Source organism: Nothobranchius furzeri, chromosome 1 (genome assembly GCF_043380555.1).
Source record: "Nothobranchius furzeri strain GRZ-AD chromosome 1, NfurGRZ-RIMD1, whole genome shotgun sequence".
NCBI classification, from domain to species: Eukaryota; Metazoa; Chordata; class Actinopteri; order Cyprinodontiformes; family Nothobranchiidae; genus Nothobranchius; species Nothobranchius furzeri.
The window spans coordinates 101,443,870-101,468,126 of record NC_091741.1 but is presented as its reverse complement, the minus strand read 5'-3'; the positions used below and the strand labels follow the sequence as shown (position 1 = coordinate 101,468,126).

The 24,257-nt window shown below is 44.2% G+C and overlaps 2 long non-coding RNA genes across 2 annotated transcripts; one reads left to right on the top strand and one right to left on the bottom strand.

Moving 5' to 3' along the window:
- Positions 1-2,140: 2,140 nt before the first annotated feature.
- Positions 2,141-7,323, bottom strand: LOC107372851 (uncharacterized). Its single transcript, XR_001571139.3, has 3 exons — positions 7,219-7,323; positions 2,580-2,689; positions 2,141-2,478 (listed from the first exon to the last, which is right to left on the bottom strand). It is a non-coding gene; the product is annotated as an uncharacterized lncRNA (long non-coding RNA).
- A 13,295-nt stretch (positions 7,324-20,618) lies between these two features.
- On the top strand, positions 20,619-21,586 carry LOC139072191 (uncharacterized). Its single transcript, XR_011521785.1, has 2 exons — positions 20,619-21,420; positions 21,491-21,586. It is a non-coding gene; the product is annotated as an uncharacterized lncRNA (long non-coding RNA).
- The last annotated feature ends 2,671 nt before the right edge of the window (positions 21,587-24,257 follow it).

Below are 24,257 nucleotides of genomic sequence, written 5' to 3'. Positions count from 1 at the left end.
CAGCTGGAGCATTTGAAAGACCGAATGGCATGACCTGCAATTTGAAGTGTCCGATGTGAGTCTTAAAGGCGGTTTTCCATTCATCTTCTTCCCGGATTCTTGCCAGATGGTGGGCATTGCGTGAATTGAGTTTAGTAAAGATGGTAGCTTCCTGCAAGGGTTCAAAGGCAGAGTTAATGAGAGGTAACGAGTATTTGTTTTTTATGGTGATATCTTTGAGAGCTCGATAGTCAGTGCAGGGACAGAGTGTTTTGTCCTTCTTTTCCACGAAGAAGAAACCACCGCCAACCGGAGATGTAGAGGGGCGAATGAGTCCTGCTTGAAGAGATTCATTGACATGCTCCTCCATAGCTTCTCTCTCTTTTTTGGAGAGACTGAACAACCTGCCAGTCGGGAGAGGTGAGCCAGGGATAAGGTCAATGGCACAGTAATAGTGTCTGTGAGGTGGAAGAGAGAGAGCCTTCTTTTTTCTGAACACTGGAGAGAGGTAATGATATTCGGTGGGGACCAGTGTTAGGTCCGGTGAGGCGACCAAGGACTCAGGCTTCTGGGTGAAAGGAATAGCAGAACGCAGAACCATGAACTCCAGGATTCAATGAGTCTACTAGACCTGTTGATGTCAGGGTTGTGTTTCTCCAGCCAAGTAAAAGCTAACACAATAGGCGACTCTGTAATGGAAAACACAAAATGTTGTACCTCCTCATGATGGTTTCCAGAGGTAATAAGAGTTACGGGTTCAGTCCAGTGGGTTGTGGTAGTGAGTTGACAATTATCTAGAGCAGATACACTGAATGCTTGAGTTAGAGGTTCGACAGAGTTTGCAAGTTGATGGACTAGTAGAGGAGATTAGACTTTGTTCTGAACCTGAGTCAATGAGAGCATGAATGGATGAACTCTGATTCTTGATGATGATAGTTACATGGATTAATAATCCGGGAGAAGTTGTGGATTCACCTGTCAGGACACCCAGTCTTATCGACGGGCTCTCTCTCTTGGGCGAATAGGGCAAGTGGTGATGAAATGTCCCAGGGCTCCACAATATAGGCATGCACGGCTTGCCATACTTGCTGCCGTTCAGCCGGAGATAGCCAAGCTTTGCCGATATGCATGGATTCGGGCTCTTCACAGGGAGCACTAGCCCCTGGTATGGAATCTGGAATGAACTGAGGCATAGAAACCTGAGAGCGGGGGGGGGGGGGGGGGGGGGGGGTCTGGTTCGGGACCGCTCTTGCAGGCGGGAGTCTATTTTTATGGCCAGATTAATCAAATCCTCCAAAGAATGTGGTTCATCATGGGTAGCGAGCTCATCCTTTAACCCTCTGGAGGCAGGCGTTGCAGATTTGCAACGTTAAAACCTACCTACCTGGTTACTCCACATACATATTTCATAAGCATTTTTTAACTCAAAAGTACCCCTGAGAGGGTAAACTTCTCGTTGACGGACTGTAAGAATGCTGCTTTCAGAGATGGGCAGTTCCATCCAGATTTGGCTCCAATGGAGTCAATTGCTAAGTCGGCGACTGATCTATTTCCTTGTTTTAAATTCCATAAACGTTTCACAGCTTCCTCTTCGCCGATCGTAGGGCAGAAGGTTAACCCAAACTTAGTACTGAATCCACGGAAAGTAACAGTAGCAAGATCTGTTTGGGAGAATTGGGCGTTTGCCCATTGTAAAGTGCAGTCTCTAAGCAGGGCGACCATAAAGGAAGTCTTGTTGGCATCTGTTTGAAACTGAGTGGGTGATCTTTCAAAAGCCAGAGCTCATTGGAGAAGAAATCCATAACTTTTACTTAGGTCTCCTAAAAAAGGTTCTGGAGGAGGAGAGACTACTTTGCGGATGGCTGAAGGAGGTGGCTGCATGGCGGAAGCGGTGGCACCGGAGCTGCTCTGAGTAGTGGATCCGGGTAGAACACTGTGGAGTTCATTTAACAGGTGAGTTATTTGGCCAAAGTTTTGTTGATAAGCCTGATTCTGACGCACTAAATCCTGTAATAACGTCTCGTAATGACCCGACATTGCTCCTTGCGCAGTGAGAGCAGTGCGTAACTCTGCTGCAGAGTCAGAATGGTCAGCTGATTCTGTCAAGATTCCGAGATAAGCAGACACAGCACACTTGGACTCAGAAACAACTTTTTCTTAAAACTGTTTATTTTCTTCTGGATCAGAGGAATCGAGAGACCAAGAGGAAGCAAGGACTCAAAAATGATCATCACTGTAAGTATGTGTAGAAACAAACTGAGAGTTATTTAGCAGGATTAGTTGGAATTGATAACTCAGTGGAGCTGCGGAGGGACCGGTACTGAGGGAGAGGTGAGTATTCAGGATGGTTGAAGGTTGTGCGAGCTGCGCGGTGGTTTAGTGGTGTGTTCTTTCCACAGGAGGGCTGAGCGGCTTGGCAGAATCCAGTGCGGGAGCTTTTGCAGCGGCGGAGAGAGGAGTGGCCACACCCAGGGAGTTGGACGTCCAAACAGTGAAGACCTGGAGAAGAAAAATTGGATGTATGAACCGACAAGGAACTTTTTAGGTCTTTCAAAGATGCGGAAGAGATTGCACTCCATTAACGGAATCAACTGACATACTTCTGGTGGTTCCACTCCTCCTAAATACTGCTGCCTTGAAAAGGTAATTGGCTCCAGCTGGGACCACTCAGCACCTGGGAAAAGAGAGGAACAGCTCCACCTGCTGGATCCTGACAAGGAAAAGAGGAGGAACGAATCATTACTTACGCAGTACTTAACCATTATTTAATCAAATGTGGACAAAAACCTACATTTTCTATTGGAATTACACAGGTAACAACACAACAACCCCAGACATGGCTGGTTCCCAATAATCATCATCTTTTTTTCCAACCTTCCCTGCTTTCTTTTGCAGTTTGTTTACAATTTTTAAAAACACCTGAGCTTTAATCCGTTTGTGCTAACCTTCACTGACTTTTTAAATGATAACTCTGAACGCGTCTCCTTCTCATCTCATCAGCAGCGATGTCCATTCTCAAACCTGCTCATTACGAATGCAGCATCTGTTGGGTCTCTGCCCTGCAGATTTAAATTATTCACACAAAGCACAGCATCCATTCAGTTTTTATGAGCCCCCGGTGGCACTTCAGCCTGTTTATATCGCAGTCTCCCTCGTGTTTCCTCATCTCAATCTTCCTTAATTTGACATTTGGTTGCAGCAAAGCAAAAACCTGTAACCTTTTTGTTCTCCTCAAGTTTCACATCTTCTACAAGGACTCTGCAATGTTCACAAAGAACAACGGTACACAAAATTTGCAAGCACATATAAAGATTTTCTTCAAAAAAAAAAAGAAAGGACTGCATTCCTGGAAGGCTTTTATAACAAACGAGTCATCACACAGATGCTTGAACAGATCCAGGACAAGTGAGCAGCACCACACCAGGCCTGCAGTAACGCACTATTCTCATCTCTCTCATAACGTTATTAAAAGTTTGGGCCCTCAGGCCACGAAGTTTAGCAGAGGATTATTATTTCAAGCTCACTGAAAAATAAATCAATCCTTTATCAACGTCCGCAGTCCCCATGAATCAAATTGAACAGTAATCCAGGCTAGAATCGTGCTACTGTTCCATTAAAACGAGCTGTTGCTGAGGGAGATGGCTCAAAAATAACCTTCATCATAAGACATGGGTTTTATGTGCAGACAATTGAAAAATCCCCATTAATCTGTAAAACACTTTTTTCCTGGAGGGTTCTTTCTTTGAAGTATTTCTCCTCTTCATTATGAGTGAGCAGAATGCTTTCTGTTAAAGGGTTGTCCACACTGTAGCCTACAGAGGCACCTCCTGCTTCTCTCACATTTAGAGAGAATCTGTCAACCTGAACGGTTTCATTGTTTGTGTATTTATGTGATTTCTGTGCCGTGTTCCCCTCAGACCGGCTCTTCTGTCCTACAGCGATCATGTAGGCTCGGCATTTCTATTGGACTGGTCCCCGTTGTCTAGCTCTCCGTCAGCCAGCGGAGCGGAGCACGTATTTTTGCTGCTATTGCCAGTGACAGAAATGATAGTCGATCAGGAAATATGCTGATGACTCTACTTGAAGTAGAGACTCCTCTGATTTTAGATGAGGATGTGCATTCATCACACCTCTCTTTTTATGCTGTGTGATGTTGGCAGGGATTCGACTGTAGATGAGTGATATTGTCTGTTTACTTTCAGGCAGACCTCACTGCCGCAAGGGAAACATTTGCATGCAGAAGTAAATAAAGGATATTCAGGAGAGTAAAGGTACTGCAACATGATCTACACTTATGCAGTTTTAGGTAGTTGACTGAAAGCTTCATGTCTGCACAGATTTAACCTGTCAAACATCCTTGTGACAGGTACGTGACAGGTCTCAGGTGCAACAGAAGACATTTCCAGAGTCTGGGGACCATTAAAGACAGTCTTCTTTAGGTTTTACATAAATATGGAGCACAATAATTAGGTTCTGATCACTGGACCTCAGGGACCTGCTAGTTGGTGATGTAGTCAGAAGCCCTACAGCAGCAGCGTTCTGGGCCACCTGCGATAACTTGAGAGCGGTTTTGCTCTGATATGTGAAAAGTGCATTGCAGTAGACAAGACATAAAAATAAAAAACTTAGTAAAGGCATGCATAATTATTTCTAGTTCAAGAAATGACACAATAGATAGAAGTAGGAGCACCTCTTGCACGTGGTCTCAGGTGTCTCCTGGTGCTGAGTGCGTGGAGCACCTGATAAAGAGTTTTTTAATAAGCCTGATAAGTTGGTGCCCCCATGAGTGGAACGCCAATGTATTTGGGCGACTTCAGCTATTGGTTGTAGGCCAAATCCACCCAACAGGCTACTAGTTGTGGAAACATAGAGTTGTCTCAGGCAGGGGCAGATTAAAAAGAATGAAATTATGATCAGAAATGAAAATATCCCCGCAGCAAATAACATCTATATTAAACCAAAATATATAACAGGTCTAAACAGATGTTTACACAAGAGTAGGTTTCATATGAGTAATCTGCTGACATTAGTCATGGAGGGGGCCATCGGCTTGAACACTGTTGCTAACCACTTAAACATTCTCCCTCTCCTGATAATAACATTTTACTTTCTTTGACATTGGATGTGCTACTACTAGTTTACCCGTTTAATTATAGATTCACTAGGATACATACAATAAAGTTTTTCTCTCAGCAAATAGAATATTTACTAATAAATCGCACTGGAGCCATAGAAACACCACTTGTGTTGTGTGTGTGTGTGTGTGTGTGTGTGTGTGTGTGTGTGTGTGTGTGTGTGTGTGTGTGTGTGTGTGTGTGTGTGTGTGTGTGTGTGTGTGTGTGTGTGTGTGTGTGTGTGTGTGTCTGCTCTGTCTTCTCGATCCCCATTGAGGCGTGGTGGATGGCTGCTTATACTGAGCCAGGATCCTCTGGAGGTTTCTTCCTGTTAAAAGGGAGTTTTCCTCTCCACTGTCACTGCATGCTTGCTTAGAATGAGGATTGCACACTAGTCAGTGACTTGATGCAATCAGCTGAGTTCCTTATGCAGGAAACTTTTTACTGATTGGTTCTCATTTATAAAGCTTGCTTACGCACAAAATGGGGTCAGAAAACTGAGTAAGCAACTTTCCACGCAAACTGTGGGATTTATAAAAAAGAAACCTTGCAGAATAATGTGTGCAACTTTAAGTTGACTAAGGACCTGGCTCAGGCACGTTTTGGACATGGTGAGCACCTGCAGTGCTCTTGCTGAGAAGGATACAATTATGAATTCCAGCAGCTATGACTACGTTTACATGCAGCCAATATCCGGGTTATGATCGGGTTAAGGTCGGTATTCGGGTTCCTGAGTTGAACAGAATAACCCGTTTACAAGCATAAATAGAAAGAGTTACCCCTAACTTGCATAACCCGATTTAAATGCGGACGTTGGGGACGCGTTTGGACGTATGGACTACGTCCAGACGCAGTATGCGTCATTTCCGGTTCTTCTTGTTGCGGTATCCGTGAAAACAACAACATGTTTCCCAGTTCGCAAGAGATAGCGACCGCGTTTCTTTGCGCTTTAGTTTCCTCGTCACTCCAAAAGTGTGGTGCTGTGCCGCGACTCGCCATGTTGCTCCCAACTTGTTGTTTACTTCCGGTGTTCTGGCGCATACAAGACGTCTCGCTACTCAAAAGACCAAGATTCCTTGTGAACAGAGCATGCGCAGAACACACGCTTTGATGGGGATATCCCGGTATGCGTTTACACAACCAAACACTCGGGTTAGAAAAGGGTTACCCCAGGTGTAGTAACCGGGTTTTTAAAAACCCGGTTAGGAGCATATCCGGGTTTTTGGCGGTGTTTACAAGGGCCGTGCAGAGACCTTTGACGGGGCGGGTGCTCAAAGTAAAAACAGGGGCACTTATAGAGCAATCCAATAAGTTAGAAAATTCAGATAATGAGACCCTTGGGTTCAAACAACATAATAAAAATATATAAATTAGTGTCATTAGTGTTAATGTTAGTTCATGAATAACAGTTTTAGTTTTTAAAGCTGACTTGTATCTAGAGATGTTACAACCACATTTTTGCCCCTGATCTGAGTCCAAGTTGTTTGATTTTTGATTATCTTCCAATACTGAGTCTTGTTCTGATACCAGGTGGTGATGCAACGCATTATAAAAGAAGAAATAAGTCGTCTTTCTGTCTGTATTTGTCATTTTGTTATTTTAGCCTGAAAAGGTCACTCATTCAGGAAGTACATTTAACAAAAATCAAGATACTTTATTACTACAGCACAGGTGTACAACCAAAGATATTTTGTGCTTACTAAAAACAGCTCTAGTAAGAGGTAGTAAAATAAATGTAAAATAAATGCAACCACAGCGACTTATCCAGTGTGATTTACAGCTATGTTAGCTGAGATCTAATAGCGATTTTTGGAGTAACATGAATTACATCATGCCTCGTTGGAAAGTTCGTTTTATGTACTTTTAGAAACCGTTTGAATTATGTTTATGCGATAAGTAATTCAGAAGTTGTGACCCGGAGAATCTATAGTGAGACACATCCGTGATTCTTTGTGAGTCTCTTCAACACTTCAGAAGTCTCTCTCATGTCTCATTTTCTGTCCCGGACATGCAGCTACCTGACTCTGCTCCACACACACTAGCCACAGACTCAAACGCACGTAAACAAAAGCTCTGATATTAAAATGTATCCAGCTGACGTGAAGCAGGCAGAAAAAAAACTTACAGGTAGATGAACGCAGACTCCTGTCCGCAGGGAAAACACCGGTCTGTCGTCTCCATGGCTACAAGGTAGAGCGACAGCAAGGACAACCAATCACACGTTAGTATGATGCGGCACAGCCAATCAGTGAGCTTGTAGGCGGGTCTAAGGGAAAATAGCCTTCAGCTTGAACCGGCTGCCTCCGCATGGTCCTAGTGCCCAATTGTTTCACAGTATAACAGTTTGTACGGTAAAATCTGACGAACGACCGGAAAAAGGGCACTTTGGGCACTTCGGACAAAAGGGGCAGGGTCTCAAGCACCCTCCGCACCCCCCTCTGCACGTGCCTGGTGTTTACAAGGACCTGCAGAACCGGGTTATTGAGAATATTCGGGTTTTAAAAGGGTTACTGGCTGCATGTAAACACACTGATTATCACTTGTTCTGCTATGAGCGCACACAGGACAAGCACACACACACACACACACACACACACACACACACACACACACACACACACACACACACACACACACACACACACACACACACACACACACACACACACACACACACACACACACACACACACACACACAAACCGCCTCAGTAGGCTCCTTTTTACCTTGAGAACAGGCCAACTTTTCCACTTTGAGTGCCATTCTGGAGGCCCATAGAGAAGTACTGATTGAACCCTCCTTCTAAAGATTAAACAATTACTGATTCGGGGTTAAAACAGAAAAAGAAAGAAAGGATGATTCAAGGCTTTTCCACAATTCTGTAATTCTGAATTAAACAACGCAGCAGCTTATAAATTCTTGGCTTAAAACTCAAATGACTTGACATGGAACCTATTTTTCATCATAAACCCACAGATGCCTAAATTATCACTAAAGAATTAGAATGCATTTTCAGAAACAGAGTTTCTCCAGTTTCATATTGTCTTTTGGCTGTGTGTGTGTAACATTTGGTTGTTTGGTCTTCTACTGGATCCTGTAGGACGTGTGATTAAAAGGAAGCAATGAAAGCAATTTACATTCAAGCTTTCATTTAACTTTTAATGAATGCTCAAAGGTATTTTGTGACATCTTCATACTTGGATGACAAGCAATAGACGTTAGAGCTCTAATTGGGTTTTGCAGGAGCACCTGTGACAGGAATAACTTCCTGTTCAAAGACTTGGTCTGTGTCGCTCATCTAGCATACAAACACTTTTATTTCCAACAGTAATGAGCTGCCCACATCTTCTCTCTTTGTCTCAGGGAGATTTTTTTGCATCCTCCCCATTCAAAAGGTACAATTTATTCATCTGCTCAAGGGCTTGTCAAAAAGAAACAGTGTTTTGATGCCATCGTCAGTTTTGATAAAAACATCAAACAAACGATACATTAGCTCCTCTCTCCTTCTGCCTCTCACATTTGTTTACACAGACACCCAAGCTCATTGTTTTTCCCCTCAAATGTTTCAGTGAATGAATGAAACTACTTCCCTCACTCTGCACATCTTTGATATTCATGAAACATCTCAGTCTGCATCTTGCTTTACTTTGTTGCAGGAGTACGGTGAAGCTGTGACAAAACAGAATGTGTACTGTCAGGTTTGCTTGTGATAAACGGAGCTTTTACTGGAGCAGCTCAGCGCTGATACTGAGGAGAACAGACTACATTAACAAAGTGTGTGAAAATAAGTTCTTATCAACTAATTACCTCCACCAAGGAGGCTGTTCCACTGCAGTGTGTTGCTTCGTCTTTGTGTCTCAAAGCAGGATTATGCAAAACCTGCCAGGATACATTTTAATAAATGTATAAGCCCTATAATTAATTTTGAATCCTCTAGTTTTTTTATTAACTGAAAGTTCAGTGTCATAAGCATGTTATGAACTGACTTGCCAGATGAAACTTAAAACCCTATAAGATTAAAATTATTTAGGGCAGGGTTACTCAAATGTAATGGTCCGAGGGCCACTCAATGAAATGACCTTGAAGCACGAGCTCTGATTCGGGGGTGGGGGGTTGCTGGCGATTCATGGGCGTCACTAGGATTGAACGGGGGGGCTAGCCCCAGGAGCTTGACCTTGAACGTTTTTTGTCACACCCTGCAAAAACTTTGTCAATTAATTCATTATCTGAAGGACATTTAATAAAACCTATTATTTTATCACTTTCTTTTCCTTTCCTACCTTTGTGCATTTTCTCTTCTTTTTATAAAAAATAACACTTAATCAGTTCATTAGTGGGGTCTATGTTGAAGAAAGATTTTATGTAAGTCCATTAAAAATTAGATATGTTATATTTCGAAATAAAGCTATTCATTTCAGTCTACTGCACTTAACAGGGGGAAATGTTGTAGTCATTTATTTAATTTGTTTAATTACAACTTGTTTAATTATAACTGTTACTGAAATGTGACAATAAAGAACAAATGAATAATTGTCAAACTTTTATTCTGCCAAATGAGTGTGCAGTTGACAGTTTTAATATATGAATAACCCTGCTATGATATGGAATAAAGGAGTGTGTAATTAACTATTACAAGACAAAATAACAGTATATATAAAAATATCCAGCAAGTAGTAGAACTTATAATACAGAAAGTCAACTAAACAAATACAACTTGACATAAGGTTACAGGTCACATGATAATTATAGTTTTTTTTTCTTCTCAAGGTCTCTTACATGTTCACTCCTAAATAGAAAACTGTTCAATTTTGCTTGGGAACTTTGTGCTCAGGTAAATGCTCATAACGGTGTGCTCGCCCCTGTTTTCGCTGTAGATCACTGACCTTGACCATGCAGATCTCCTCAGCATCAACCTGTCAGGGTGGATGGGCTGAGCTGAAGCATGGCGGAGGTAAATGTAGCGTGGCTGTGTGACCCAGACGCGGAGTGACTGGCGTTTGGTCTTAACAGGACACGCAGCTTGCTCTTAGGAACGGCGGTACAGCACTCGCAGGGAGTCGAGGCTGAACTGCGGTTCCTTTGTGTTGGAAGCTGTCGGGATGGAGTGGAGACAGCGTGGAAAGTTCTCTTTCCAGGACGGATACGGGACTTAATCTTGATCGGGTTGGTTTGGCTTGTCATGAGACGATGACTGAATGACAGCTCAGCGGTGACAGTTCCTTATATAGATTCCGTGTGGTGACGTCACCGAGAGCGTCGGTGACGGGAATACTGGGAAATGGAGTGCCGTGCCAACCCGGCTCGCAGAGGAGGTCAGGAGGAGGAAGAGTTTGTGACACAACCACCTGGTCTCTCTCCTGCTCCTCACTCACTCTCTTAAAAAAAATCTTTGTATATCCATCTAGCCAACACATTGAAAACATTTTCAATTTCTAATGCCAGAACAAATGCTACTATGCCATTTAGTTTTCACTCACAATAACTGAAACAGCCACTGGTGGATAAATGGTACAGAATATGGACAACTGTTAGCCTAATATAGCCTATGTTTGGTTGCTCATGATGATGGCATTTTCCATAACGTCACATTAAGCTGCCAAAATTTATGTTAAAGATAGACGGGTACAATATCTCCTTTCTTTACCATGGGTAAACATGGGAAATATTAAGCAATTGACAACCCACATGGAAAGAATTCATATAAACATATAGGTTGATATAGCTTTTGAATATATGTGAGATATATAAAACTGGCTGTTTACTATATTATAGATACATATATGTACCTATAATATAATATATTAGCCTACAATATAACAGCAAAATGGATTCACCATACCATCGCCGCTCTACCCCTCCCACTTCACAGTCAGACGGGGGGTGAGTGCACTGTTAGGGGGCCCCAAAGAAAGGGCCCACAGGCCAGGTCTGCCTGTTGAGGACCGCTTCTCTGGAGCATGCATAAAGATTACATCTGTAGCTGTGCTTATTTTCTGGTCTTAATGAAAGTCAGCATTGTTAAAGAACCCGCTACACCACTCCAGATTTTATTCGTGTGTGTGTGTGTGTGTGTGTGTGTGTGTGTGTGTGTGTGTGTGTGTGTGTGTGTGTGTGTGTGTGCTCTGTCTTCTCGATCCCCAGTGAATCGTGGCATATGGCTGCTTATTCTGAGCCAGGATCCTCTGGAGGTTTCTTCCTATTAAAAGGGAGTTTTCCTCTCCACTGTCGCTGCATGCTTGCTTAGTATGAGGATTGCTGGAAGGACTCTGACACTAGTCAGTGACTTGATGCAATGTGTTGGTTTCCTTATATAGGAAGCTTTTAAATGACTGGCAAAATGAACTCTACTCAATTGCAATGTTTTACTTTGTGAAGTGCCTTGAGACAACTCTTACTGTATTTATGCGTATCTTTAGCCAGCCGTTTCAGGGTTACTTTCGCCTGCTCTGGCCCTTGATAAACATTTGACTATATGACATGTTTCTGACTACAGACCTACCAATTATCAGAGTAAGCTTCTTAGTGGGTGCGTCGCGGGGAGTTGATTCATGCTTCTTCATCTGCGTCAGTGCGGAGACACACAACACCATTATCCATCCTTGCGGGCCTGCTGGAGAGCTCCGCAAGGACGGACGGAGTTGAGCTCTCTTTTCTAAACATCCGTCCATCGAGACGGAGAATGCAAGCTTGTGATTAGTCAGGACACCGCTGTCGTCTACACCGCCACCATTGTGCCCTCTAAAACATAAAGAGAGCCGAGGATGACTAGCGGCAAACACGGAGAAGCTTGAAGAATACCTCGTGAAAAAACTCAAAAATATGAACGTTTAATTCCCCTGTGACTGGAGGATTGAAAAGATACGCAGCAAGCATTTTATTTGTGGATGGAAATGACAGGAAACCTGGGTTTAGAGGTGGTGAGCGCATGAAGAGGTGGAGGAGAATGAGAGACAAATTTGTCCATGTTAAAAAGTCTCATATACAAAAAACACAATATAAACACACTATCTTGGACCGGATACATGACAGGATACCACAAAATAGCGCTACACCCTCTGTTGATGTGAAAGGGAATTGCTTTGCAACACTCCACATGAGACGGAGAAGTATGAGATTGGTGTAAAGAACATGATATTATTAATAACAGGTCATGATCTAAAGCTGGTCTGAGGTATAAAACTCTGTCCTGGGCCTAAAGCCCTGCAGATATATTTAGTTTCTATAAACACCAACAACAAATAAATAGCAGCAGCTGGATTCTACTTTGTTCCTTAAATTGAGTCACGTAGTTTTGCAAGTTCTGCAGCTCACATATTCAACATGGAGCTGTGCCAGCTGATTGGTTCTTTTGGTAACTAGAGTAGTTCTGGTACTGAGCAGCATGGATGCATCAGTGGATTTCACTGTAGTCTGTGTTCATAATGGATTAAGAAAGGATTTTGGACAAGCTGAAGACTTTTAACTACATACTGTAGACTTCCTGAGAGTAATGAATTACAGTAATCTAGTCGTGATATAATAAATGCATGAACTAGTTTTTCAGCATCACTCCTGGAATGGATGCTTCTAATCTTAGCAATATTCCGAAGGTGGAAAAAGGAAATCCTACAAACCTGTTTAACGTGGGACTTGAATGACATGTCTTGGTCGAAGATAACACCAAGGTTCCTTAGTTTGTTTGTAAAGACTAATTTAATGCCATTCAGGTCAGGTCATTGACTAGGCAATTTCCTTTTCTGAATTTCAGGACCAAAGATGAGAACTTCAGCCTTGTCTTGATTTAAAAGCAGACATTTTTGAGTCATCCAATTTTCTATGTCTTCAAGACAAGCTTGTAATCTAACTAACCGATTAGGTTCATCGGGGTTAATGGATAGATATAATTGAGTATCGTCAGCAAAGGAAGTTTATCCCATGCTGTCTAATGATTTTACCAATTGGAAGCTTTTATATAGTAAAAAGAACTGGTCCAAGCACTGAACCCTGTGGTACTCCACAAGTAACCCTGGAGTAAGAAGAAGATTTGTCATGTACATTTACAAATTGAAATCTATCAGACAGGTAGGATTTAAGCCAGCCTAGCCCTGTTCCTTTGATCCCTACAACATATACAAGTCTTTCTACAAGAACATTGTGATCAACTGTGTCAAAGGCAGCACTGAGATCTAACAAGACTAGAACAGAATATCATTTGTTACTCTCTCCAATGCAGGTTCAGTGCTGTGACATTCTCTAAAACCAGACTGAAATTCCTCAAACAGATCATTAGTGTGTAAATGCTCAAATACTTGGATGGCCACTATTTTCTCCAGGACTTTGGATAAAAATGGAAGGTTAGATATTGGTCTATAATTCATTGGGTCATCTGGATCCAGAGAAGGTTTCTAAAGTAAAGGTTTGATTACAGCAACCTTAAACTCCTGTGGTACATATCCATTTTCTAAGGATAGATTGATTGTATCTAGAAAGTTGTTGCTGCTGAGGGCTAAGGGAATTGATGGTTCAGAGCTATGATCCTGTGTAAGTTTGGCAACTGTACTGAAAAGAAATGTAGGATAATTTTTTATTCTCTTCAATTAGCGATGAAAAATAAGCAGTTCTAACTTGTCAAAGTTTATTTTTATAAAGTACAAGAATATTTTTCCAGGATAAGTAGGACTCCTGGTGTGTAGAGCACCATGTTCTCTCCAATTTTCTAGAGTTTTGTTTTAAAGTTTGTAAATGAGAATTAAACCAGGGAGCCAACTTCTTGTGCTTAATTACTTTCTTTTTTAAAGGGGTGTAGCGTTGGCAAATTGAGTGCTGTAAGAGCATATATATATATATATATATATATATATATATATATATATATATATATACTTTTGACCAATAAGCTGTGATATTCTATTTAAATATCAAATATCCACCCTGCTTGGTCTTTATTGTATTTATCAGAAGATTCTAGGATTTTTCCTTTATTAAGTAATTGTACGCACTTCGTTTTGATTCAGAAAACAGTCAGATTTATAAAAGTAAGAATTTATTTTACAAACAATTAAAACATGACTAGTTAACCAAGCATTTACTGTGAGTGGATGGAACTAAATGTGAAGAATAAACCTATGTGTCAATGCTGTGTTAGTCAGAACCTCCTTATCTAGAAGAGCTGAGTCTGGATGTAAAAGAATTTGGTTTGTGCTAAGCTATGAAGTTGTTATCAAAGACACATCAGACGCAATGTGTCATGTCTACTTCACCCGTTCTCGGAGACCCTTGTGATAGATCCGGAATGTCGAAGCCCTCGGACTTCCAGGCGCCGAGGTTCGTAGAAGAAACTGCGGCCCCCACGAAACCGGTCTTAAGAGTTGTCTCTAGGTCACAACAGAGGATGGAACCATGTGTAACCCAGGTTTCAGGATAGTTTTAATTATATTAATATAGTTTGTAGTTGTTTAAAAATAAATTAAACAAAAAAAACTTATATTACAGAATTTTTACTGTTATTGTTCAGACTTTTAAGACATCAGAATTTTATTTTTGTAAACGGATGTTGTGCGAGTCATGTGATTGGTAACAGCCAACCGGATTGCTCGGTTGCTTAGTCGTAGCTAAGCGAGGGAGATGAGCAGCAACACCCAGAACTACTGCAGCACGCAGAGCTACCGCAGCGAAAGAGAGAAGGAGAGCTGAGGATTTAAAAGAAATTGCCTGAGGCGAATTTTCCTTTTGTTGACCGAAAATACAGCAGGAAACGGTTTTTATGTTCCAATCTGTTCCAGTTGGAGACGTTTTGTAAAGTTGTGGAAAGGACTTGGCCTTTTAGTGTGGGTCGGAAGACAACCTCCTAAACCCGACCGCGGGAACCACGTGAAGAGCTAAGATGGCGAGCCACCAATGGATTCGTGAGCTGAGCCGTAGTCGCCAGCAGACCTCCCTCTGCTGAATCAGCCCTGGACTTCACCAACGTTGGATGGGTCTTCCAAACACTGGTGGGAGTTGCTTTGTTTCTTGTTTCAGGAGGGCACTGAACTCAATAAGAGCCGAACTGTTCTTCAGAACCACCGACAAGGAGACTAGAGACTGTGAACTGCACATGTGTTCAGCCTTTTGCTGGATTATTTTGGTTGTGTAAAGTTTTTTTTTGTTGGTTTTACTTGATTGTGGGAACTTGCATCCGTGTGCAAGGGAGTCTGGTGGACTCTTAAGGAGCCTAAGTAATATCAGCTTGTTTGCAGGAACTGTTGCTTATCAGCTTTGCAGTTGCAAAAGGTTTTGACGACGTGTCAAAATCTTTGATGGTTAAAGAGGTTTTGCTTCAGATGGCCGGTCTGAAACTTTCTCTAGGACTGCCGAATCGCACAGAGTGATCCAGTTTTAAGGTTTTGATGTTATGATTTGCACAGCCAATCAAAGGCTGACAGGCTTGAGAGATGTTACCAAGACAACTCAGAAACACGCCTTCTTTGACCAGATGTTCTGACTGGGTAAAAGACTATTTATGCGTCAGAGTTTAACGTAACCTTACTTGTTATGGTGCGAGTGCAAATGTTATGACCTTTGCCATATAAACCTGCGGAACCACATTGCAGTCATTGTAGACATAACATTCATTTCAAACTCCAATCATTGAGCACAGATTAATAAAGCATTTCATTATAATATAATTATTATAAGTAGCAATAAACAAACGTTTCTTTGATGATTTGTCACGGTCTGAGGTATTTCCCTGCTGTCACTCCCTGTCTTTTGAGTTTCCCTCTGCAGGTGGGCGTGTCTGGAGGTGACCAAGCTGCAGCAGATCTGCTCATCAGCTGGCCAGGGGTATTTAAGCAGCTGGGAGACTCCTACACTTCGCTGGATGATTACTCTACCTGGGTACCTTCTAACAGCCACTTGTGAAACTTATTCGAGCTCTGTAAACTCTTGAGAATTAGATTTGTTTTTGGATTTTGGATTTTTGAGATTTGATGTGTTTTTGGATTTTGGATTTTTGCCTTTGTGACCTCCTGCTCTTGTTCCCAGACAAACCTACACACTCATCTCTGACTGGCAGAACTCTGGAGCCCACACCATTTGGATCTCCAACTTCGCTCGTCTCTCAGCCTCTCCCCTGGCCAGACCCGCCTCCAGCTGCCCACCTAACCTCCCCGGACCTCCCCAAGCTCAGCTCCCTCCACGTCTCTTTTCTGGATCTCAGTCCCTGCTACCCAGACCGGACCACTCCTCCCTCAAACCAGTTCCCACCTCTCCAGACCGTAAGTCCTCCACATAAGCCTGATTCCCTGTGCCATCCGCAAATTGGATCTAACTCCGATCTGTCCACAGCTTCTCCCGCACCAGCTTCCTCGTGCAAGAACTCAGCTACGTTTACGCTGCTTCCTTGGTTTCCCTTTAAAATAAATTCTTTTTAAAAACATTTTACACCGTCTCAGATCTGATTCTGTATGTCGTGGGTTAGATTTCTTCACCACAACATGACAGAATCATCCAGCCATTCCTCTAACCTCAGTACAGAATCAGTTCCCTCTGTCGTTTCCGCCACCCTAGCTCAGCACAGTGATTCACTCCAAGCTCTGTCTGATCAACTCTCCCACACTAACCACACCTTGTTTGAAGTAGGAACGATGGTAAAGGAATTAAGCCACAGACTCACCTCCCCGGAGCAAGCCTCATCCCCCGCTCAGAGTCTGCCCGGACCCGTTCTTCCTGCACCATCCAGTCTGCCCAGCTTCCGGGTCGCTACCTCTCCTCCACCGGAGACGTTTGACGGCAACCGGGAGGTTTGTCGAGGTTTTCTCCTCCAATGCCAGCTGGCTTTCCAGCGATCTCCGGAGTCTTTTTACACCGATGAAATTAAGATCTCCTACATCATCGGTCTTCTACGAGGTAAGGCACTCCGGTGGGCGGAGGCAAAAAGCCGGAACCCGCACTTCCTTAAGAGTCCGTTGGATGAGTTTCTGGCGGATTTTAAAATGACTTTTGACAAACCTGAGTCAGCGGCTGAAGTGGCCAGACAGATTTGGAGCTTACGTCAAGGGAAGCTCTCAATCGAGGATTTTGCCATAGAGTTTCGGACCCTAGCCGCCACTTCCACCCTCGATGAAGCCTCACTTAAGGGGGCGTTCACCCAGGCTCTTAACGAGCAGCTTCAGGATCAACTCGCTTTCTGCCAGGAACCACCTGATCTCGAGAGCCTTATCGCACTGTGCAGTAGGATGGAGAAGAGACATAAGGTACGCCAAAGAGGTAACTTCCCCTTACCTTCTCGCCTTAACTGCCCGCAAAATGTGTATCCAGCAGCTCCAGCTCCGCCCCCCAGTGAGCCCATGCAGATTGGTCGAGCTAAATTAACCCAAGAGGAGAGAAACAAGCGCATGAGTTCAGGGGTGTGTTTGTATTGCGGCATGTCTGGACATTTTGTGGCCAACTGCCCCAAGCAGTTAAACTCCAGGTCCCATCAGTAGCCCCGAGAGTACTGGTGGGAGGTTATCGGTCAGATTCAAACTCTCGGTGTTTGCTGGAATGTTCTCTGTCACATAATCACATTACTCTTCCCTCTCTCGCATTAGTTGACTCTGGCTGTGAATTAAATCTTCTTGACCAACAGCTAGTGGAGCAACTCCTGGTTACCACTTTCCCTCTACAAACACCCTACCGTGTATCCTCTCTGGACGGAGGCTCCCTCACCTCTATCACTCACAAGACTGCACCCATTCGCCTTATGACGTCAGGTAACCACAGTGAAGAACTCACCTTTTTTGTATTTCCTTCCCCTCAGTCTCCTGTGGTCCTGGGTCATCCCTGGCTTAAGAACCATAACCCCCGTATTAACTGGGTCACAAACCAAGTGGAGATGTGGAGCAATAACTGTCATTTAACCTGTTTGGGACCAGCCCGTTCTAGTTCCGAGCCTCGAGCCCTGAAGACCACACCACCCGACCTCACCGGGGTTCCGCCTGAATATCACGACCTCCAGCAGGTATTTTCTAAACATAAAGCGTCCTCATTACCACCTCACCGCCCTTACGATTGTGCTATAGATCTTCTCCCTGCAGCACCTCTTCCCTCTAGCCGTCTCTACAGCATCTCCAAGCCTGAACGTGAAAGTATGGAAAAGTACATCTCCGAGTCCCTGGCATCCGGCATAATTCGGCCTTCCACCTCTCCTCTGGGTGCTGGCTTTTTCTTTGTCTCCAAGAAGGACGGCACCCTGAGGCCTTGCATCGACTACCGCGGTTTAAACCAAATCACGGTAAGAAACAAGTATCCATTACCCTTACTGTCATCCACTTTTGAACCCATACAAGATGCGACCATATTCACTAAGCTGGATCTTAGAAATGCTTACCATCTGGTTCGCATCAGAGAGGGAGATGAGTGGAAGACGGCTTTCAAAACACCAATAGGACATTTTGAGTATTTAGTCATGCCTTTTGGCCTCACGAACGCACCTGCCGTTTTTCAGAACCTGGTTAACACTGTTTTGAGTGACTACCTGAACAAGTTTGTCACAGTATATCTGGATGACATTTTGATTTTTTCGAGGACCCCCGAGGAACACACCGGTCATGTCCGAGCCGTTCTCCAACGCCTACTCGAGAATCGGCTCTACGTTAAGGCGGAGAAATGCGAGTTTCATGCCCCATCTGTTAAGTTTCTGGGTTTCGTACTGGAGAGTGGAAGGCTGGGACCTGACCCCGAAAAGGTGCAGGCAGTTAAAGACTGGCCAACTCCTTCCACACGCAAACAGCTACAGAGATTTTTGGGTTTCGCAAATTTCTATCGTCGGTTTATTAAAGGGTACAGCCAGATAGCCGCCCCTTTAACACAACTAACCTCAGTTAAGAGGCCTTTCATTTGGGATGCTGAAGCCTCCAGGAGTTTCTGTGACTTAAAGGAGAGGTTCATTCAGGCCCCTATTCTCACCCGTCCAGACCCTGCAAAGCAGTTTACTCTCGAGGTTGACGCCTCGGACACTGGAGTCGGGGCTGTGCTTTCTCAAACCTCCCCCACAGATCACCGCCTCCATCCCTGCGCCTTCTTCTCACGGCGCCTCTCTCCTGCCGAGAGAAATTACGATGTGGGAGATCGTGAGCTCCTAGCTGTGAAACTCGCCTTGGAGGAGTGGAGGCACTGGCTGGAGGGAGCTGAGCACCCCATTGTGATATGGACGGATCATAAAAATCTCTCCTACCTCAAAGAAGCTAAGAGACTCAACCCACGTCAATCCAGGTGGGCCCTGTTCTTCTCACGTTTTCACTTTATCATTTCCTACAGACCAGGCAACAAGAACATCAAGCCCGACGCTCTCTCACGACAGTTCTCGGTGAATTCGGATCCCGAGCCCACTACCATCATACCACCGGATTGTGTCCTGGGAGCCGTTACCTGGGAGATACGGGATCAGGTGCTCGAGGCTCAAAGGAACTACCCCTGTCCCAATCAGGTACCCAACCGCACCCTGTTTGTTCCTCCTTCCGTCAGGCATAAGGTGATTACCTGGGGCCACACCGCCAAATTCTCTGCCCACCCTGGTGTCAGTCGTACCGTAGCCTTAATCCGGAGGACTTTCTGGTGGCCCACTATGTTTAAGGATGTCAAGGAGTACGTTTCCGCCTGCCAAACCTGTGCCCGCAACAAGGGAAGTAACCAACCCCCTTTTGGACTATTACATCCGCTACCCATTCCCTCCAGGCCCTGGTCCCATATTGCACTAGACTTTGTCACCGGTCTTCCCCCTTCTCGAGGCTTTACGGTTATTTTGACCATTATCGACCGTTTCTCCAAGGCTTGTCACCTAGTGCCACTAAAGGCTCTACCTTCTGCCGCTGACACTGCCACTTTGCTTGTTAAGCATGTTTTTAGGCTCCATGGCATTCCTGCGGAGATACTTTCTGACCGCGGCCCTCAGTTTATCTCAAGGGTGTGGAGGGACTTCGCCACCTGCTTAGGGGCTAAGGTGGCGCTAACATCTGGTTTTCATCCGCAGTCAAATGGCCAATGCGAGAGACTAAATCAGGAGGTAGAAGCCATGCTCCGCTGTCTGTGTTCTTCTAGCCCTTCCAGTTGGAGTACCCACCTTCCTTGGATCGAGTACGCCCATAACGCCCATGTCTCCTCCGCCACTGGACTATCCCCCTTCGAGGCCTCGACAGGTATTCAACCCAGTTTGTTCCCTTCTGTATTTCCCACCACAGTTTCCTCCGTTCCTCAGTTCCTGAAGGGGGCCCGACGGGTTTGGGCGGCCACGCAACAGGCCCTACAGAGGACTGCAGAACGCAACCGGCGTCTGGCCGACCGGCACCGGCGTCCTGCCCCAGACTATGCGCCTGGACAGCGCGTCTGGCTCTCCACCAGGGACATCAGATTAAAGGACCACTGCAGAAAACTTTCCCCCACATTCATCGGTCCCTACACGATTTCTGCTGTCAACCCGTCCTCCGTCCGCTTGGATCTGCCGTCCCACATGAAGATCCACCCCGTTTTTCATGTCTCCCTCCTTAAGCCTGTCGTCTCCAGTTCCCTGTGCCCTCCTGTCGACCCTCCGCCTCCTGTGCGTCTCGCTGACGGGGGCCTCGGTTACCGTGTCCAGCGCCTTCTGGATGTGCGACCTCGTGGCCGAGGTTTCCAGTACCTGGTCGAGTGGGAGGGTTATGGCCCGGAACATCGGCAGTGGGTCCCGAGGTCATGGATCGATGACCCCTCTCTCATTCGGGATTTCGAGTTGGCCCGCTCCTCCTCCTCCTCCTCCTCCTCCTCCTCTGCTCGGCCGCCGGGTGGCGTCCCTTGAGGGGGGGGTACTGTCACGGTCTGAGGTATTTCCCTGCTGTCACTCCCTGTCTTTTGAGTTTCCCTCTGCAGGTGGGCGTGTCTGGAGGTGACCAAGCTGCAGCAGATCTGCTCATCAGCTGGCCAGGGGTATTTAAGCAGCTGGGAGACTCCTACACTTCGCTGGATGATTACTCTACCTGGGTACCTTCTAACAGCCACTTGTGAAACTTATTCGAGCTCTGTAAACTCTTGAGAATTAGATTTGTTTTTGGATTTTTGAGATTTGATGTGTTTTTGGATTTTGGATTTTTGCCTTTGTGACCTCCTGCTCTTGTTCCCAGACAAACCTACACACTCATCTCTGACTGGCAGAACTCTGGAGCCCACACCATTTGGATCTCCAACTTCGCTCGTCTCTCAGCCTCTCCCCTGGCCAGACCCGCCTCCAGCTGCCCACCTAACCTCCCCGGACCTCCCCAAGCTCAGCTCCCTCCACGTCTCTTTTCTGGATCTCAGTCCCTGCTACCCAGACCGGACCACTCCTCCCTCAAACCAGTTCCCACCTCTCCAGACCGTAAGTCCTCCACATAAGCCTGATTCCCTGTGCCATCCGCAAATTGGATCTAACTCCGATCTGTCCACAGCTTCTCCCGCACCAGCTTCCTCGTGCAAGAACTCAGCTACGTTTACGCTGCTTCCTTGGTTTCCCTTTAAAATAAATTCTTTTTAAAAACATTTTACACCGTCTCAGATCTGATTCTGTATGTCGTGGGTTAGATTTCTTCACCACAACATGACATGATTATCTATATTATAAGTCATGGAAGAAGTTCATATTGATTTAGGAAATCATTGTTGAATTTAGCAACTGATCCGAGCTGGAGTGTTCCTTATGTGGAGGCCTTGGGGAAGAAAGTTATTGTTGACATGTCGTTGTCTGTTGTCAGAGCTGCAGAGTCTGTGAGCTCCAGTTGGTATGAAGGCAGGCTCTTTTAAAGGGAACACATGCAGTCTTGTGTCTCCTGTTTTACCAGATGTTGAATAGATGTTGAAAAGTCAAACTGTACCTAAAACTGACCATTAATGGATGTTACAGGGGCAACATCATCTAATACCACACGCAAAGAAGAAGTAACATTATGAACTAAAGCATCAATTTGTGAAGGGCTGGAAATGAAAAGATTGCCCTCTGCTACGTTCCTCTGAGATGCTGAAGATTGTAAAGATGGAACAGTTGATTTAAAAGATGCAACAGCGTTGTCAGATAGAGATCGACTATAGTGAAATTTACTTTTGTTGACATATTTAACAAGTTTCCTCTACGCTGCAGGAGTTAAAGTTTACATCACGGAGTAAAAGTTCGGCAGACGCGTTTGTTTAAATTTCGCCGCTGTGCGCTGGGTGCAGGGAGGAGGGACTCATGCTGCACACAGACAGCTGGTGTGATCAGCTCTGAAAAGCGCTGATCACAATTTGCAAATCACGTTTATTTTTCATGGAGCTCGGCCGCGGATTCCTCTTCCGTCGGCACACTAGGAATCGAAATAAAAAACGTTGAGCGATTCCGGGAAAAATGAGCAGTTGGAACCAGTTCCAATCGATGCTAGTTAGCAAGCATAGTTCACACCCTGAGACAAATTGGTGTTTCTCCATGCCAATGAACCTTGCCTTGATGTCTTGGCCCCGCCCCGGTTGCCTAGGAGCTACGTCATCAGGAGCCGCCAAGACGTGTTCCAATGTTCATGTTCTATCGAGATGTGTGTTCTCCGTTTGTTAGCCATTTAGCTAGCTGAGCAAGGATACACGGGAGGTGTCTTGCAGCCTAGCCTTGGTCAAAAATTACCCAGAATACAACGCAGCATTTTCAAAAGGACGGCGGATCAGAAGCCGGCAGCTACTTCGGTGACAATTTTCATGTTTAAAAGTAAGTCAACTAATTTAATTGAAATTTTTTTTAGATCCAAAGAAGTTATCTATTGTTGGTTAGTTGCTTAATAGTTGCAGTTTTGGTGGCTGGCGGGTAGTAACTTACTTATATTTTAAATTTAAGAAACATTTACACAATTTCAAAAGAAAAAGTCTCGTTATATATTTATATTGAAACTAATACGCATACAATATAACGCTGTCTCCCGTGTCATGTGACGTTACGTGACCATCGTGGAAGCCGCAGTCACGTGACAACCATTTACGTTTTTTTTGACCAAGAAAGGATAGTGTCCTCACAAGTAAGGCACTTGGCCTCGCAAGACATCATCAAGATGATGTCTTGCGAGGCCAGGCGCCTTGACATTGAGAAACAAACCCTGCTCTCTCCACAGAACCTCCTTACACCACAGCTAAATCTCTCTCTTTTGGCCATTGTTTCTCCCTCTGGCTTGTCTCTGCTCTCTGGAGTGTGCAGCAGGCTCATAACTGTATGGTTGTGGCCACCATAAGCATGATTCTAAACATTTAATGTTTCCTCTGTGTCACAGCTGGCATTAAAATCCATATTTTTTTGGGATCAAGCTAACAGGACTACCTCTGCCTGCATCACGTCTGGATTGGGTGAAAAAAACTCGTTTCTCACCAAAACGACTTGCAAAGCCTAAATAATGTCAATATGTAAATTTTTTAAAAATTAGAACGAGTTCCTGTTATTTTCTCTAAGCATTTTTTCAAAGGAGGCTCTAAACTGCAATTTGCTCTTTAACTACACCTGAAAATGTAAAGAAATAAGGCAAATTCACATTTCACACTTTGGGTCAATAAAACAAAAAAAAATTGTTTTAATTACAATAATTAATGGAAAATAGCTAAATGCACACTGCCAGTTTGAAATTGTGCCTCTCAGTAAATGCAGTATTTCCTGCATTAAATAGAACTTTTATTTATATAATTTTTTTATTTATTTAACCTTTATTTAACCAGATGAGTGGATTGAGAACTCATTCTCATTTGTGACAACGATCTGGCCAAGAGGCAGCAGCAGACACACAGTTAGCTTTACACCAAAGAAAAGCAGATAAGATAAAAAAAATACAAGATAAAAATACGATGAAACAATCAGACATAAAGACAAAGGACTGTTCTCATATGTACAAGCAATCAAAACAGACTTAAAACAACCATTTTTACTCAGAAGCACACTGGGCAGAAACTATTGATTGCTATGAATTATTGGAGGTAGATAATGGAATGTATGGAATGGGCTTTAGTAAGTTTTGCAGCTCATTCGAATCATTGGAAGCAGCAAACTGGAAAGAGGAGCAACCAAAAGAGGTGTGAGCTTTGAGAATAACCAAAGAAATTAGGTTACTGGAACATAACTTGCGCTGGTTATTAGAAGTGATGCGTGAACAGTGAAGATATGACGGGGCTCTTCCGATGATTGTTTTGTATATAAACTCATACCAATGTAACATCCTG